This window comes from Bos grunniens, chromosome X (assembly GCF_055505025.1).
Source record: "Bos grunniens cultivar Pamir isolate PY7600 chromosome X, Bosgru_T2T1.0, whole genome shotgun sequence".
In the NCBI taxonomy this organism is placed as follows: Eukaryota; Metazoa; Chordata; class Mammalia; order Artiodactyla; family Bovidae; genus Bos; species Bos grunniens.
Window position 1 is genome coordinate 84513510 of NC_141194.1, and position 12752 is coordinate 84526261.

Sequence of the window (12752 nt, forward strand, 5' to 3'; positions counted from 1 at the left end):
CAATCCTGAATATTCATTGGAAGCACTAATGCTGAAGCTGAAGCTCCAATACTTTGGCCACTTGATGTGAAGAGCTGACTCGTTAGAAAAGACCCTGATGCTGGGAAAGATTAAAGGCAGGAGCATATGGGGACGACAGAGGATGAGATGGTTAGATAGCATCACCAACTTAATGGTCATGAGTTTGAGTAAGCTCCTGGAGATGGTGAAGGACAGGGAAGCCTGGCATCCATGGGGTTGCAAACAGTCAGACGCAACTTAACTACTGAACACACACACACACGTCTCTCACCCAGAACTGTGTGTGTGTGTGTGTATATACACACACACACACACACACACATATATATATATATATATATATATAATACATATTTATCATTATCAGTAGCATATTTCTATGAGTTGGCCTAAAAGTTTGTTTGGGTTTTTCTGTAAGATGTTGTTGAAAAACCTGAACAAACCTTTTTGGCTCACCCAATACTTCTCCCTCTACTTTTTTGGTAACTCCTTGTTGGTGAGGGATGAGTAAAAAATAGTATCCCCTGATAATTTTTAACCTTTTTTCTCCTCTGAAGCACCTATTTGCCAACAAATGCCTCTTGGAGCTGTAAGTTCATGGTGTCAGTCTGAAGAATAAGCTTCGTATTGACATTGGAAGTTAAATTAAAGTAGTAGAAAACAACAGCTGGCTATGCACTGGCTGAAGAAGATACACAGTGAGTATCATACACCCCTCCCTACCAACAAGTTGCCTGATCTTTTCCTTGAATCAAGTTCATAAGCCATAGACTAAATGGACAGAAGATCCTCACAGCAAACCCCATCTTTAATTTGGTAAACCATATAAGCCACCTTCCTTCCTTTTATAAACATATTTCACACACAGAATCTTCAGTAAAATTCTTCATTTTCAGTATTTTGACTCTAAGTGACACTTTTCAGTATCAAGAGGTACTTAATTGTGACAGAGAAAGGGAAATATGTTAAGAAATCAAGATTGGGTTGCATTGGCACTAATGATAGTAAAACTTTAGCAGAGTCAGTGTTCTTTAGTAAATGGGGAGATAATCTAAAACATGACTAAAGGATACTCATGGTAATGGAGAGCCAGGAACCACATTCTTTCTTAAATTTTCCCTAAGCCGCCTAACCTGACTTCTGAGCAAAATTGTCAGGAGAAGAAAGATGAGGAGAAAATTGGCTAAGTGATATACTGTATTTTTACTATAAATATTCTATTCCTACAAAATAAGTTCTCAGTACCCAGGCTCAGCTTCAAGGAACCATCCCTGCCCCCTCCTCTCCCCCCACCCCTTAGATTCTTCCTTTTGACCAGTGAATGTCATGCTTAGGGTTTGATTAGGTAAAAAAAACTTTGCGTTTGCATCTGCATGTATTAACCAAAGTTGCATTTTCCATCTAGGTGTTTCCTGTTATTCCATTACCTTTCTCTCATTCATGCTGATTTGCTCAGCCTCAGTATCCATTGCTTCCAAGTAGGAACACCACAACATAAATAGTAGATGAAGGGAAAGAGGCAACTCCTGGCTTTTAAAGTTCACATAGAAACAAACCAAATGGCTGTCACTGTAGTGCCTGGATGAGTAAGCTGTCATATTCTTCACATGGTGGAACATTGTGCAGCTATCAAAATAAATGATCTAGAGTCATGCACAACAATATCGATGAAGTTAGCAATATATTAGGTGAAAAAAATGAAGTCCAAAAAGATTTTCATAAGACATGATGCCTTTTTCATAGAATTAAAAACAGTCATGGCTTTAGAGGTTAAGTACTTTCTATCATACATGTAAATGTATTAAAGTTAAATCAACAAAAAAGCAAAAGCATGATGAGCATGGGATTCAGGATCATGGTCACATCAGGTGAGGTTGGCAAGGGGAAGCAGGGATACGATGGGGGGAGGGTCACATGGCTAGATGTAGGTTATTATTAAGGTTCTAAATTTCTAGTGTTTGTTTTGAGTGGGGGTGTTTGGAGTGTCTATTACCATTATTAAAACTAAATAGCTAGTTAAATCAAAGAGGGTCACATGTGGAATGATGATAAGGTGTTACTTAAAGCAAGGATATTGATGAATCCATTTCTGTGAACTTAAGGACACAGAGAAGACAATGGCACCCCACTCCAGTAATCTTGCCTGGAAAATCCTATGGATGGAGGAGCCTTGAAGGCTGCAGTCCATGGGATCGCTGAGGGTCAGACACGACTGAATGACTTCACTTTCACTTTTCACTTTCATTCATTGGAGAAGGAAATGGCAACCCACTCCAGTGTTCTTGCCTGGAGAATCCCAGGGACAGGGGAGCCTGGTGGGCTGCCATCTATGCGGTTGCACAGAGTCAGACACGATTGAAGTGACTTAGCAGCAAGGACACATTAAAAATATTAAACAGCAACAAGCTCACAGAAGACATAACCATTTGATAGAAAGAGGTCTAAAAAAACCTTTTTATTTTGTATTGGGGTATAGCTTATTAATCACAACAATGCTGATATAGTTTCAGGTGAACAGCGAAGGGATTCAGCCGCACGAATCCATTCTGCCCCCCAACCCCCCTCCCATCCAGGCTACCACATGACATTGAGCAGGGTTGTCTGTGCTATACTGTAGGTCCTTGTTGGTTATCCATTTTAAATATAGCAGAGTGTACATGACCTCCCCAAATTCCCTAACTATCCCCTCCCCCCAGCCTTCCCCCAACCCCAACACCAGCAGCCATAAGCTCTTCTAAGTCTGAATGAGAGCAAAATGTCTTGAATTTCCTTATCCCTTGGGCTGAGACTTTGGACATTAAACAGAGGATATGGGGGCAAGACTCTTCTGTCCTCCCACATCAATGTAAAGATCTTCCAAATGGGGGAGTCAGAGATGCAGTGAAGAGACTGGTAGTGAGTCAGCATAGCAAGCCCTGCATGAGGATCTTGTGTCTGACACTTCACTGAGAGGGATCCTGGGGGCAGGAGGAGCCATGAACTTCCCCACTAGTTTAGGGAACCCAAGAGGAAACTGGTCCTGTGGGTCTGGGAAGGGCATAAGAGTAGTAGTTTGCCATAGTCCACATTATGTGGAATTGGAAGAAATGTCTCCAAATGGGTCTGAGGCAGCCTCTCTGAATTTCTTGCAGCTCCGAAGAGACAAAGGGGGACATCCTGTGTCCCATGGGCCCGAGGGATATGGAAGTAGCTGAGAGAGCTGGACCTGGGGGATCCTGGTGGTGGAGAAGAAAGGCCAGTGCAACAGTCGCCTTGAATCCACAGTCAAGGACCAGAAAGGATGCTGCACATGTGAGTAGAAGCTAGAATCTCCACCCCTACCCCCCAGCCCACACATCTCCCCAGCCCCATTCTGGGCAAACTCTGAAAATCCTCTGAACTTTCATACAACTCAGGAGGAAGAAGAGGGCTGGAAATGACTGAGAGAACCAGAAGTGACTAAGATTGAGAGTCTACTACTGGCCTGAAGGAACTTTTGATATAAAAATTAGGTTTCATTATGGAAATTTTAGGAGATGTAAGTAGACATGGATTCAATCCCTAGGTCGGGAAGATGCCTTGAAGGAGGGCATGACTACCCACTCCTGCATTCTTGCCTGGAAAATCACATGGATGGAGGAGGCTGGCAGGCTACAGTCCATGGGGTCACAGAGTTGGACATGACTGAAGTGACTTAGCATACATGCATGCATGGGAGATTTAAGAAAATTACTTTTCCTACACAACGGGGATTCCTTGGTGGCTCAGATGGTAAAGAGTCTACCTGCAATGTGGGAGATCCAGGTTTGACCTCTGGGTCAGGAAAATCCCCTGGAGAGGAAATGGCTACCCACTCCAGTATTCTTGCCTGGAAAATCCCATGGATGGAGGAGCCTGGCAGGCTACAGTCCATGGGGTCTCAAAGAGTCAGACACAACTGAGTGACTTCACTTTTACTTTCACACAACTGAGCTTGTGACCTGAGATAAGAAACCCCTGCATGTATACGTTATCTAGTCAATTCCTTTGGCTACCTGGGAATATAGCTATGGAGGCAAAGCATACATATCAACCCAGCCTTTTTACCATCTCTGGCCTTGTGACCTTTGACAAATCTCTGGGCCTCAGCCTCATTCACATAAAACAAGGGTGGTAAAGTTACTAAACTCTAATAAAAATTAATTTAGAAATACAAATAATTTAATTTAAAATAAGGGTGATGGCTGCAATTCAGGTCAAGGTCTGACTCTGTCAGTGGCTCAACTGTGTGACTTTGGATGTGTCTCTTTCCTTCTCTGGGTTCTCCAGTTCCTCATCTGTAATACAAGGGAAAGAGGTGAAAACTATATGTTCCTTTTAGCTGCAACCATCTAGAACTTAAATTTCATATAGGCTTCTTTGGACTTTGAATGCACTAGATACAGCTAAAAAACCCTGGTTTCACTAACTCTTAATATGAAGATAACTCCTTTTTTTTTCCTTCTAAGAAGCAGACAGCCAAACTGAGTTTATGGAAGGTCATTTATTCATATCTATAGCCTGTCACTCAGATGGCTAGAAACAGCTGAGATATTAATATTTAGCCATGAACAGGCAGCAGGGTTCTATTGCAGAGCTAAATGCAGTCATTTTTTGGTTATTTTTCTAAATATTACTGGTTTGGCTGTCTCTGCTTGAGAATGGTTTCTGGATGATGAATATAATCAGACATCCCTCTTCTTCTAACCCAACCTCTAAAGAGAGAAGGTAGGAGGTGGTCCTAAGATGGCAGAGGAAAAGGACGGGGAACCACTTTCTCCCCAACAAATTCATCGAAAGAACATTTCAACGCTGAGTAAATTCCACAAAACAACTTTTGAATGCTGGCAGAGGACATCAGGCACCCAGAAAAGCAGCCCATTGTCTTTGAAAGGAGATGTTTTATCAACGGTGCTGTACAGGTGGAGAAGTCTGGAGGCTACTATAAAAATAAGACTGAAAACCAGAAGCAGGAGGCTTAAGTCCAAATCCTGAGAACACCAGAGAACTCTTGACTCCAGGGAACATTAATCGACAGGAGCTCATCAAACGCCTCCATACCTACACTGAAACCAAGCACCACCCAAGGGCCAACAAGCTCCAGAGCAAGACATACCATACAAATTCTCCAACAACATAGGAACACAGCCCTGAGCTTCAATATACAGGCTGCCCAATGTCAATCCAAACCCACTGACGTCTCATAACTCATTACTGGACACTTCATTGCACTCCATAGAGAAGAAATCCAGCTCCACCCACCAGAACACCGACACAAGCTTCCCTAACCAGGAAACCTTGACAAGCCTCCCGTCCAATCCCACCCACAGTGAGGAACCTCCACAATAAAGAGAACTCCACAAACTGCCAGAATACAGAAAGTCCACCCCAAACACAGCAATATAAATAGGATGAAGAGACAGAGGAATACCCAGCAGGTAAAGGAACAGGATAAATGGCCACCAAACCAAACAAAAGAGGAAGAGAGGGAATCTGCCTGATAAAGAATTCCGAATGATGATAGTGAAAATGATCCAAAATCTTGAAATCAAAATGGAATCACAGATAAACAGCCTGGAGACAAGGATTGAGAAGATGAAAGAAAGGTTTAACAAGGACCTAGAAGAAATAAAAAAAGAGTCAATATATCATGAATAATGCAATAAATGAGATCAAAAACACTCTGGAGGGAACAAATAGTAGAATAATGGAGGCAGAGGATAGGATTAGTAAAGTAGAAGACAGAATAGTAGAAATAAATGAATCAGAGAGGAAAAAAGAAAAATGAATTAAAAGAAATGAGGACAATCTCAGAGACCTCAAGGACCATGTTAAACGCCCCAACATTCAAATCATAAGAGTCCCAGAAGAAGAAGATAAAAAGAAAGACCATGAGAAAATACTTGAGGAGATAATAGCTGAAAACTTCCCTAAAATGGGGAAGGAAATAATCACCCAAGTTCAAGAAACCCAGAGTGTCCCAAACTGGATAAACCTAAGGTGAAACACCCCAAGACACATATTAATCAAATTAACAAAGATCAAACACAAAGAACAAATATTAAAATCAGCAAGGGAAAAACAACAAATAACACACAAGGGGATTCCCATAAGGATAACAGCTGATCTTTCAATAGAAACTCTTCAGGCCAGGAGGGAGTGGCAAGACAAACTTAAAGTGATGAAAGAAAATAACATACAGCCCAGATTACCGCACCCAGCAAGGATCTCATTCAAATATGAAGGAGAAATCAAAAGCTTTACAGAAAAGCAAAAGCTGAGAGAATTCAGCACCACCAAACCAGCTCTCCAACAAATGCTAAAGGATCTTCTCTAGACAGGACACACAAAAAGGGTGTATAAACTCGAACCCAAAATAATAAAGTAAATGGCAACGGGATCATACTTATCAATAATTACCTTAAATGTTAATGGGTTGAATGCCCCAACCAAAGACAAAGACTGGCTGAATGGATACAAAAACAAGACCCCTATATATGTTGTCTACAAGAGACCCACCTCAAAACACGGGACACCTACAGACTGAAAGTGAGGGCTGGAAAAAGATATTCCACACAAATAGAGACCAAAAGAAAGCAGGAGTAGCAATACTCATATCAGATAAAATAGACTTTAAAACAAAGGCTGTGAAAAGAGACAAAGAAGGACACTACATCATGATCAAAGGATCAATCCAAGAAGAAGATATAACAATTATAAATATATATATGCACCCAACATAGCACCACAATATGTAAGACAAATGCTAACAAGTATGAAAGAGGAAATTAACAATAACACAATAATAGTGGGAGACTTTAATACCCCACTCACACATATGGATAGATAAACTAAACAGAAAATTAACAAGGAAACACAAACTTTAAATGATACAATAGACCCGTTAGACCTAATTGATATCTATAGGACATTTCACCCCAAAATAATGAATTTCACCTTTTTCTCAAGTGCATATGGAATCTTCTCCAGGATAGATCATATCCTAGGCCATAAATCTAGCCTTGGTAAATTCAAAAAAATTGAAATAATTCCAGGCATCTTTTCTGACCACAATGCAGTAAGATTAGATCTTAATTACAGGAGAAAAACTATTAAAAATTCCAACATATGGAGGCTGAACAACACGCTGCTGAATAACCAACAAATCACAGAAGAAATAAAAAAAGAAATCAAAATATGCATAGACGAATGAAAATGAAAACACAACAACCCAAAACCTGTGGGACACTGTAAAAGCAGTGCTAAGGGGAAGGTTCATAGCAATACAGGCATACCTCAAGAAACAAGAAAAAAGTCAAATAAATAACCTAACTCTACACCTAAAGCAACTAGAAAAGGAAGAAATGAAGAACCTCAGGGCTAGTAGAAGGAAAGAAATCTTAAAAATTAAAGCAGAAATAAATGCAAAAGAAACAAAAGAGACCAGAGCAAAAATCAACAAAGCCAAAAGCTGGTTCTTTGAGAGAATAAATAAAATTGATAAACCATTGGCCAGACTCCTCAACAAACAAAAGGAGAAAAATCAAATCAATAAAATTAGAAATGAAAATGGAGAGATGACAACAGACAACACAGAAATACAAAGGATCATAAGAGACTACTATGAGCAATTATATGCCAATAAAATGGACAACTTGGAAGAAATGGACAAATTCTTAGAAAAGTACAACTTTCCAAAACTGAACCAGCAAGAAATAGAAAATCTTAACAGACCCATCACAAGCACGGAAATTGAAACTGTAATCAGAAATCTTCCAGCAAACAAAAGCCCAGGTCCAGTTGGCTTCACAGCTGAATTCTACCAAAACTTTAGAGAAGAGCTAACATCTATCCTACTCAAACTCTTCCAGAAATTGCAGAAGAAGGTAAACTTCCAAACTCATTCTATGAGGCCACCATCACCCTAATACCAAAACCTGACAAAGATGCCACAAAAAAAGAAAACTACAGGCCAATATCACTGATCAACATAAATGCAAAAATCCTTAACAAAATTCTAACGATCAGAATCCAGTGACAAATTAAAAAGATCATACACCATGACCAAGTGGGCTCTATCCCAGGGATGCAAGGATCCTTCAATATCTGCAAATCAATCAATGTAATACACATTAACAAATTGAAACATAAAAGCCATATGATTATCTCAATAGATGCAGAGAAAGCTTTTGACAAAATTCAACATCCATTTATGATAAAAAAAAAAACTCTCCAGAAAGCAGGAATAGAAGGAACATTCCTCAACATAATAAATGCTATATATGACAAATCTACAGCAAACATTATCCTCAATGGTGAAAAATTGAAAGCATTTCCCCTGAAGTCAGGAACAAGACAAGGGTGCCCACTCTCACCACTACTCTTCAAAATAGTTTTGGAAGTTTTGGCCACAGCAATCAGAGCAGAAAAAGAAATAAAAGGAATCCAAATTGGAAAAGAAGAAGTAAAACTCTCACTGTTTGCAGATGACATGATCCTCTACATAGAAAACCCTAAAGACTCCACCAGAAAATTACTAGAACTAATCATTGAATATAGTAAAGTTTCAGGATATAAAATCAACACACAGAAATCCCTTGCATTCCTATACACTAACAGTGAGAAAACAGAAAGAGAAATTAAGGAAACAATTCAATTCACCATTGCAAAGAAAAGAACAAAATACTTAGGAACATATCTACCTAAAGAAACTAAAGACCTATATATAGAAAACTATAAAACACTGGTGAAAGAAATCAAAGAGGACACCAATAGATGGAGAAATATACCATGTTCATGGATCGGAAGAATCAATATAGTGAAAATGAGTAAACTACCCAAAGCAATCTATAGATTCAATGCAATCCCTATCAAGCTACCAACGGTATTTTTCACAGAGCTAGAACAAATAATTTCACAAATTGTATGGAAATACAAAAGACCTCGAATAGCCAAAGCAATCTTGAGAAAGAAGAATGGAACTGGAGGAATCAACCTGCCTGACTTCAGGCTCTACTACAAAGCTACAGTCATCAAGACAGTATGGTACTGGCACAAAGACAGAAATATAGATCAATGGAGCAAAATAGAAAGCCCAGAGATAAACCCATGCACCTATGGACAACTTATGTTTGACAAAAGAGGCAAGAATATACAATGGAGAAAAGACAATCTCTTTAACAAGTGGTGCTGGGAAATCTGGTCAACCACTTGTAAAAGAATGAAACTAGACCACTTTCTAACACCATACACAAAAATAAACTCAAAATGGATTAAAGATCTAAACGTAAGACCAGAAACTATACAACTCCTATAGGAGAACATAGGCAAAACACTCTCAGACATAAATCACAGCAGGATCCTCTATGACCCACCTCCCAGAATATTGGAAATAAAAGCAAAAATAAACAAATGGGACCTAATTAAACTTAAAAGCTTCTGCACAACAAAGGAAACTATAAGCAAGGTGAAAAGACAGCCTTCAGAATGGGAGAAAATAATAGCAAATGAAGCAACTGACAAAGGACTAATCTCAAAAATATACAAGCAACTCCTGCAGCTCAATTCCAGAAAAATAAACGACCCAATCAAAAAATGGGCCAAAGAACTAAGCAGAAATTTCTCCAAAGAAGACATACAGATGGCTAACAAACACATGAAAAGATGCTCAACATCACTCATTATCAGAGAAATGCAAATCAAAACCGTAATGAGGTACCATTTCACCCCTGTCAGAATGGCTGCTATCCAAAAGTCTACAAGCAGTAAATGCTGGAGAGGGTGTGGAGAAAAGGGAACCCTCTTACACTGTTGGTGGGAATGCAAACTAGTACAGCCACTATGGAGAACAGTGTGGAGAGTCCTTAAAAAACTGGAAATAGAACTGCTATACGACCCAGCAATCCCACTGCTGGGCATACACACCGAGGAAACCAGAACTGAAAGAGACACGTGTACCCCAATGTTCATCACAGCACTGTTTATAATAGCCAGGACATGGAAGCAACCTAGATGTCCATCAGCAGACGAATGGATAAGAAAGCAGTGGTACATATACACAATGGAGTATTACTCAGCCATTAAAAAGAGTACATTTGAATCAGTTCTAATGAGGTGGATGAAACTGGAGCCGATTATACAGAGTGAAGTAAGGCAGAATGAAAAACACCAATACAGTATACTAATGCGTATATATGGAATTTAGAAAGATGGTAATGATAACCCTGTATGCGAGACAGCAAAAGAGACACAGATGTATAGAACAGTCTTTTGGACTCTGTGGGAGAGGGAGAGGGAGAGGGTGGGATGATTTGGGAGAATGGCATTGAAACATGTATATTATCATATATGAAATGAATCGCCAGTCCAGGTTCGATGCATGATACAGGATGCTTGGGGCTGGTTCACTGGGGTGACCCAGAGGGATGGTACGGGGAAGGAGGTGGGATGGGGGTTCAGGATGGGCAAAAGGTGTATACCCGTGGGCGGATTCATGTTGATGTATGGCAAAACAAATACAATATTGTAAAGTAATTGACCTCAAATTAAAATAAATAAATTTATATTTTCTTTAAAAAGAGAGAAGGTGGGTCTATTTTTTAGGAGCCAATGTATGATTTTTGGCTTCCTGCCTATTCTATTTATTTGCCTGTGAAACACCAGGAAGATGGGGAGGTGGTGAGTGAGGAATCTTGAGATAGGAGAACCAGAGAATTCACTATCAGGGAGTGTGGGGAAAAGAAAAATAGAGGCATTGGTGCAAACCAAGACGTGTGTAGACACATAGCCTGCAGTCTTGGACACATGGAGCCACAGCTGAGGGAAAGTGAGGAGGTTAGAGCATGGGTCTTAGATTCAGCAGCTGTGAGTTTCAGTCCTGGTTATACTTCCTACTATACCTATGTGACCATCCAGATTTGTAAAAAATCGGATGACAACAGTAATACTTACCGCATAGGGTTGTTTTGAGGCCATTTAGAATACACGTACATGAATCCTTGTGCAGCAGAGGCTAAGTCACTTCAGTCGTGTCCGAGTCTTTGTGACTGCATGGACTGTAGCCTGCCAGGCTCCACTGTCCATAGAGATTCTCCAGGCAAGAATACTGGTGTGGGTTGCCGTGCCCTCCTCTAGGAGATCTTCCCAGCCTAGGGATTGGACCCACGTCTCATGTCTCCTGCACTTGCAGGCGAGTTCTTTACCACTAGCACCACCTGGGAAGCCCATGAATCCATGTAAGTCATTCAAAATGCATTTTGAATACATTCAAAAGAACACATGGAAAAGTATTTGGTTGGCCAAAATGTTCGTTTGGGTTTTTCCATAAGATTTGGCCAACCAATGCTTAGCATCACACCCAACACACAGTGAGTACCTGATAAATTGAAGGTAGGCTTCTGATTAGGCTTCCCTGGTGGCTCAGATGGTAAAGAATCTGCCTGCAATGTGGGACACCTGGGTTCTACCCCTGGGTTTGGAAGATCCCCTGGAGAAGGGAATGGCAACCCACTCCAGTATTCTTGCCTGGAGGAGTCCATGGATGAAGGAGCTTGGCAGGCTCCAGTCCATGGGGTCACAAAGAGTTGGACACGACTGAGTGTTCTAATTATTAATTATGATGATTAATCCATAGAATTTCAAAGCCAGAAGGAACCCCAGATATCACTTAACTCAGTCCTTTGATGATATAGGTGAAGAAGCCAAGACCCAGGGAGATGAAGGGACATGTCTGAAGCAGACAGCTAATGACAGCACCAGGACTAGTTCTGGTCTTCTGATGTGGGTCCGCAAGACATTTTACCCCAAGGCACATACATAATTTGACAGCATCATGATTAGGTCACTTTGGTCTTTTATGTCCTTCCACCCATCCTTTCCCCATTCTGGTCTCAATCAAAAGCCCAGGTGATTCCTATCTGGGATATATTTAAGTCCCCCCAGAGCTGGCCTACACTTAAGGAAAATCATGGCTGAGGAGAGTGGCAAGAGCAGCTTCCTCAGCAGCTGAAATTACCTGCTACCACGCACACCTCAGGAGAAGGCAATGGCACCCCACTCCAGTACTCTTGCCTGGAAAATCCCATGGACAGAGGAGCCTGGTAGGCTCCAGTCCGTGGGGTCGCTAAGAGTTGGGCACGACTGAGCGACTTCACTTTCACTTTTCACTTTCATGCATTGGAGAAGAAAATGGCAACCCACTCCAGTATTCTTGCCTGGAGAATCCCAGGTACGGGGGAGCCTGGTGGGCTGCTGTCTATGGGGTCTCACAGAGTCGGACACGACTAAAGCGACTTAGCAGCAGCAACAGCAGCAGGAGCATGCACACTTCCTGCATACTCACTTCCGGCCAGCCCTTGTACTAGATGCCATGCTCTCTACCCAGGGAGCTGGTGGCAGTGCCAGTGCTCATGGCTTCAGGGCTGCCCTGAGGAATGAAACAGATTCCTGGTGTTTTTCTCATGAAGATCCTGAGGGGCTTTTCTCAGTATGTTTCTCCTCATCACCACCAGCAATGAAGGTATCATTTTGTGATGTGCTTAGTTGTTGTTGTTCATTTGCTAAAGTCGTGTCTGACTCTTTGCAACCCCATGGACTGCAGCACACCAGGCTTCCTTGTCGTTTACCATCTCCCGGAGTTTGTTCAAATTTATGCCCATTGAGTCAGTGATGCCATCCAACCATCTTATCCTCTGTCATCCCCTTCTCCTCCTTCCTTCAATCTCTCCCGGCATCAG

General features: G+C 41.1%; 1 long non-coding RNA gene across 1 annotated transcript; it reads left to right on the top strand.

Moving 5' to 3' along the window:
• Nucleotides 1-434: 434 nt before the first annotated feature.
• LOC147340790 (uncharacterized) lies at nt 435-10595 on the top strand. Its single transcript, XR_015159053.1, has 3 exons — nt 435-719; nt 3153-3312; nt 4740-10595. It is a non-coding gene; the product is annotated as an uncharacterized LOC147340790 (long non-coding RNA).
• Nucleotides 10596-12752: the final 2157 nt, after the last annotated feature.